The 6,000-nt window shown below is 52.0% G+C and overlaps 1 protein-coding gene across 6 annotated transcripts in view; it reads left to right on the top strand.

The window, feature by feature from the left end:
* Positions 1-247: 247 nt before the first annotated feature.
* ELMOD1 (ELMO domain containing 1) overlaps positions 248-6,000 on the top strand; it is a 42,016-nt gene continuing 36,263 nt past the window's right edge. For 2 of the 6 annotated variants that reach the window (XM_025146870.3, XM_015279594.4), the window contains exon 1: positions 248-538. The gene's annotated coding sequence lies outside the window, so the exon portion shown is untranslated. Of the gene's footprint in view, positions 659-1,004; positions 1,100-6,000 lie in introns of those variants that run through there. The other 4 variants (XM_025146871.3, XM_417165.8, XM_001233927.7 and 1 more) reach the window with 2 other exon arrangements.

Raw genomic sequence — 6,000 nt, 5'->3', positions numbered from 1 at the left:
GGTGAAAGAGGGACAGCATTCCCCCAGTGCAGGAGAAGCAAGCAGCAGCCCGTTTTGCCTTCAGTGCTGAGGCACGGACAGCATTTCCTAGCCATCATTAAATGTGTAACTTTATGACCTTCACGTTTTCACCATGCTTCTTGAATGTTACGATTGAGGAGGAAATCAAACTATGTTCCTTTAACAGTCACGCAGAGAGCTATTTTCAGGTTAGACACGGAAAACACTTTGAAAAAAGAGGTTAATTAGCATTTCTAAAGGACATCCGAAAACGACGACTCTGTTGGACGCTGTGGGGATGGAAACGCGGCCTGCCAGCCTGCCCCAGCACAGCACACATCTGGGTAGATGCGGGTGGCAGTGAGGGTGGGCAGGCTGCCTGCCTCGGGCCGTAGGTACGGCGCTCGGCAACTTTAAACGCGACTGGTGGATGCCTCAGACGACGGTCAGTTTTCTCTCGGAGGGGAGAGCCTTACAGCCTGGCACGCCTGTGATCCTGATGGGCAGATAGCAACTTTGAAGATCAGAGGTCCTCAAGGTACGCTGCTGGAGAGGAAGGGACGCGGATCTGTGGGCTGGGATAGAGGGGCAGGGCCGGCTGCCTCCGCACGGCCTCGGGACGGCACCGCCCTGCCGTAGGACCGCGGTGGGCTCACAGGTACCGTGCGGGCGGGGGGCGGCCGGAGGGGGAGAGAGGTGCGCGCTGCCGGGAGGGAGGCCAGGCTGCCTCAATGCCATCTACATCTCAACCTCTATCTGTACAACGCGCCCGGAGGCCGGCCGCTGCCCTTGAAGGGACAGTCTTCGGAGGGTTGCCGGGGTCCGGCAGCTTCCTCCCGGCCCCTTCCCCTCCCCGGGGCGGGCTCGGTCCCCGCTGCAGCAAGCGGTGCGGGCGGCCCTCAGGCTGCGGCTGGGCGGCGGGCGCTCCCCCCCTCGCCCTCCGGTAGGCGGCACCGGCACCCGCCTTCATCCGCCGCCTCCTCCTCCTCCTCCTCACCTTCTCCGGGCGCCGCAGGAGCGGAGCAGGGCGAGCCGGATCGCGGCGCCGCACCGCCCGGCGACGGCGGCCCGGGACGCGCCATGGGGCTGTAGCGGCGCGGTGAGTGGGCGGCGCGGCGCGGCCCGAGGCTCGCGGGCGGCTCCGGGGATGGCGGCGGGCGGGGCGGCCGGGCCGGGGCCGGGTCCGATGCTGGGAGCGAAGTTTTGCCCCTTGGGACGCGGGAGGACCCCGTGCCCGCCGCAGGCCGCCTTGCGGGGCGTCCCCGCCGCCGTGCCGAGCCGTGGCCGCGGCCCGGGTTGCGGAGCGCGGGGGCTCGGGGTTCTGCTGGCGCTGCGCCCACCCCCGGAGCGGTGATGGCGCGGCGAAGTTCCGCGCGATCCCGAGTTCAACTCCGGGACCGATGCGCGCCGTCTTTGTGCCGGATCTGCCCTCCCCGCTGCCGCTTTCCCCGCGTTTCCGTGAGAAGGGTTAAAGCGGAGCGGCTGAGGGGGTCGGAGGGGGACGCGGTGGCAGCGCTTTGTCCCGGCCCGGCTCAGCAGGTAGCTGGGTTTGTGACAAAGGCGTTCGGAACAAAGGAGCCATGTTAGCAACTGTTGGAAATAAATTAATTCTGCGGCTCGCACGCTTTAGTAAACCCGGGTTTTCATTCATCTTTCCCGTCTCCGCCCCCGGCCAGCCCAGTGTATCCCGAAGTGAAAGAGGAGAAATGGCATCACTTCCCTAAACCTGCAGCACCCCCTGCACCGCTGCTGACGCGCAATTCACCTCCCGCTTCGAACAGTTATGCGTTTCTAAAGAGCGTCATTTTGTGCTGGGAGAGCCTCCGAGAGCTGAGGCAGCGCTGCGCTTGCGATGAGAAACCGGTTAGCCTGTTTGTCCCCGAGTTTATCTGGCATTTTTAGAGGAACACCAATCCAGAAGAGACTTACGGCTTTTGGGGAGAGCCTGCTTCCCTCTGACTCTTTGGTTATGTGCAGCACTGCATTTCCAAACTGAACGGGTGGAGCTGCATCTAGAAATATCTCCTGACTTGCTCTGTTCTCGTAATTTGTGTATCGCTTTCAGCAGCATTTCAGCTGAAACAAGTGCAAACCCACATTCCTGTAGCACTAGACTTATCAGCAGGGCTAATAGATGCTTGGAGACAGGAAGCCTATGGTTCTTCAGGAATGAAATCATGTGACAGCACCAGATACTGTACGTACTGCCGTTGACAGAAAAACAGTAGAAAATACTTCCAGGAAAGCATTAAACGATAGGAAATGAGCTGACAGCACATTGGTTAACTTTCCTGCTGGCTTGCTGATGAATAATACAATACTTTTTGCTATGAAACCTGCTAGGGCTGAGCGTGTAACTGAAATGTCCACATTTCAGGGACAGCTGTGGGACAGCATCGTATTATTGGTTGCAATTGGATTGGGCTCTTGTAAGCCCAAGGCTCCCCTCTGGCTCAGGGATCTTTCCATCACTCTTGCCCTGGAATTACAGTCCCTCGATGTAACCGATGTTAGCAAAACCTCTTCAGTTGTACAGACAGGCACGGGTGGTAAACAGAGCCAGGGCAGCTTTATTTCTCCCAGGGGGCCATGTGAAGTGTTAGTGGTGAATTGCAAGAGCAAACCAGGGCTGCCTGGAGATCTGATCTTGTGTGGCTTAATGTCCTTTGGCTCATGAGGCTATTTTATTTATTTTTTAATGAACATCTTCTTGTTCCTCTTGATTGGAAAGCTTGTTTTATGTGACTTTCCTTTGGAATCTTTGGCTCTGTAATATAGGCCAGAAGACTACATGGAAGAATTTACTTTTCTGGATTGCAGGCTTTGGTAGCAGACTCTGATCCTTAAAGAAGGCAGGTCTTGCTGGAATACTGGGGAGGAGGACAACTGGTGAAAATCCTGTCAGGAAAGGGGGATAAACTGAGGAAAAACGAAATGAAAAAATACAACTTATGTGAAGAGATGCAGGGAATGGCCACAGCAGCACAGCACTGACACTGTGATCCAGGCTTAAGATCCTCAGTATCTGCAGGCACTGAGCTGTGCTCCATGCCATGTGCCAGCACCGAGCTGGGAGATGTGTGGCAGCGCCTGAGCTTGAGCTGCAAATGCTGCTTGCTCCTGCCAGGCTGTGGAAAGAGAATTGAGATAGCAGGGGCTGCAGGCTCAGCCTCATGAGTCACTTCGCATCGTGTGTGGGGCTGCCTGAGCACTCCTTTTCAAGGTGAAGTCAGACACTGATGCTGGTAAGCTAACCTGTCTGACTTTGCCTTGAAACAAACTATGGATATGATTACACTAGCAAGTTGGCTTGCAGCCAGCCTGAGTATCTAACACATCCTCTGGAGACCTTCTCCTGTGTCCCCATGCTGGTTCAGGTCTCGGCAGTCTCACAACAAGAGAACTGAACTCTCCAAAGAAACAAAACCAGGAGTCCTGCTCCAGGAGCACTGCCCATCGATGATGTACTCTCCTATAAAAGATGTTGATTTCAAGACTCAGCTGTAATCAAGTGAGCAGTTCCCATCCACCCACGCACAAAACCAATTAAGAGCCCCACACCAGCTTGGTGAGCTTAAAACACTCCTGGCAGTTCATTCTCAAGTGAGCCGTCCCTCACTTCAACAAGATGCGAGCAAGCACTTCTCAGCTTTCTGCTGCAGCTGAGAGGCCCTTCACATAAGATAGTTTCCAGCACTTGTACTGAATATCGTACCTGACTGTAACCAAGTGCCTGGGCTTGGTGTTTTTAATGCGTGCTAGTCTGCCTGCAGGTTCCTGGGCTGAGTACTCAGTTATGTTCCAACCAGCTACAGTCACAGATGTACAGAGGAGCGTGGAGAATAGGAGAAATGCAGGAGTGAGAAGACAGGGTTTGAAAAAAAAAATGTAGATTGAACAGGTGAAATGGCAGCCTGTGAGAGAAGATTTGGGAGGTATAATCTTTAGCACTGTCACCATAGGAAACCATGTACCTGTGAGTATCTCCTTTCTGATATCAGTTACTGCATCCAGCATTACTTCACATGCATTTTTTTCATCTTAATAGGCATGCATACACTAATGGTTTAGCTCAGTCTGCTTTTGGAAGCAAATGTCCCAGCTCTCTCTTCTTTTTTTTTTTTTTATTTCTTCAGCTGGTATTGTGGGCTAGTCTGGGAACACCTGAAAATAAGTGGGAGGACATGTTCTGGGAGCTGTCTTATTGCATCCTGCCTGCCACCAGTCAGCCAGTCCCAGAGACAAGGCTGGAGCTTGTCCAGTGTCAGTATCAGGTGCTTTGTTTAAAAACAAACACCTTTTCCTCCTGCTCCCCACTATGTAGTTTCAATTTCAAATGATTGGCACTGTTGGGTTTTTTTCCTTGGCAGAGCCGTTTCTGTTGGTCTGTGCTAAGTGCTGATGTAGCTGTAGCTCATGTGGTATGTATTTTCCTACATAGAGATGGATGCTCAGACAGAGATATCGTGGCCAAGAAAATGAGTCATGCAGGATTCTGTCTCCTCATCTCTTTGTACCATGCTGCTAATTCACTCACAGTTAACTAATATCTTCTGAAGGTACATAAGGTCCTGAACAGGCATTCTTTACACAAACAGCCTATGTACAACTGGTTATCAATGTTGCAAGCGTAGGACTTATGGAATCATAGAACTGTTTGAGTTGGAAGGAACCCTTAAAAGTCATCTAGTCCAACTCGCCTGGCATGAAAAGGGACACCTACAGCTCAAATAGATTGCTCAGAGCCTGGCCCAGCCTGACCTTGAATGTCTCCAAGAATGAGGCATCCACCACCTCTCTGAGCAACCTGTTCCAATGCCTCACCACACTTACTGTAAAAAACTTCTTCCTTATATCCAGCCTAATTCTCCCCTCCTTTAGTTTGAAACTATTTCCCCTTGTCCTGTCACAGCAGACCCAGCTAAAAAGTCTGTTCCCTTTTTTCCTATGGCCACCCTCTAGAAAGTAAATGGCTGCTATTGGAACCTTCTCTTCTCCAGGCTGAACAGCCCTAGCTCTCTCAGCATGTCCTCATAGGGAAGATGTTCTATCCCATAAACATTTCTGTGGCTGCCCTCTGGACGTACTCCATCAGGTCTGTGTCTCTCCTGCACTGAGGACTCCACATTGTTGTACTCTAGGTGAGGTTTCACCAGCACAGAGCAGAAGGGCAGGATCACCTCTCTCACTCTGCTGGCCACGCTTCTTTTGGTGCAGCCAAGGGCTCAGTGCTGGCTCATGTCCAGCTTCCCATCCACAAGTATCCCCAGCTCCTTTTGGCAGGGCTGTTCTCCATCCTTACAGATTGTACTGATAGCAGGGATTACCATGACCCATGTTCAAGACCTTGCACTTGGATTTGTTGAACCTCATGAGGTTCACCTGGGCCCAATCCTCAAGCCTGTCTAGGTCCCTCTGGATAGCATCTTGTTCCTCGTGCATTTTGACTGCATCCCACAGCTTCATGTCATCTGCAAACTTGCTGAGGGTGCATTTGATCCCACTGCTGATATCATTGATGAAGATGTTCAAGACCACCAATCCCAGTACTGATCCCTGAAGGACACCACTTGTCACCGATCTCCATCTGGACATTGGGCCATTGACCATCACTCTCTGGGTATGATGTTATAAACAGTTCCTCTTCCTTTGAACAGTCCACCTGTCAAATCTGCATCTTATTAATTTGGAGAGAAGGATGTTATGGGGGACTGTGTCAAAGACCTCACTGAAATGCAGATAGCTGACATCAGTGGCTCTTCCCTTGTCCACTGAAGCAGTTACACCATTATAAAAAGCAACAAGTTTGATCAAGCAAGACTTACACCATAATGTATTCTTTCTGCCACATATTATGTGCCTTTTTGCCAAAAATGAACTGATAAATTTTCTTGGACCCCAAAACCGTGATGCTACTGGGGTCAGCATATTGAGTATGGGCTCCTGTGGCCATTACCAGACTGCACTGATGATGAATAGAAATTTTGCCACTGATTTCAT

Source organism: Gallus gallus, chromosome 1 (genome assembly GCF_016699485.2).
Source record: "Gallus gallus isolate bGalGal1 chromosome 1, bGalGal1.mat.broiler.GRCg7b, whole genome shotgun sequence".
In the NCBI taxonomy this organism is placed as follows: domain Eukaryota; kingdom Metazoa; phylum Chordata; class Aves; order Galliformes; family Phasianidae; genus Gallus; species Gallus gallus.
This window is presented reverse-complemented; position numbering and strand designations above follow the sequence as displayed.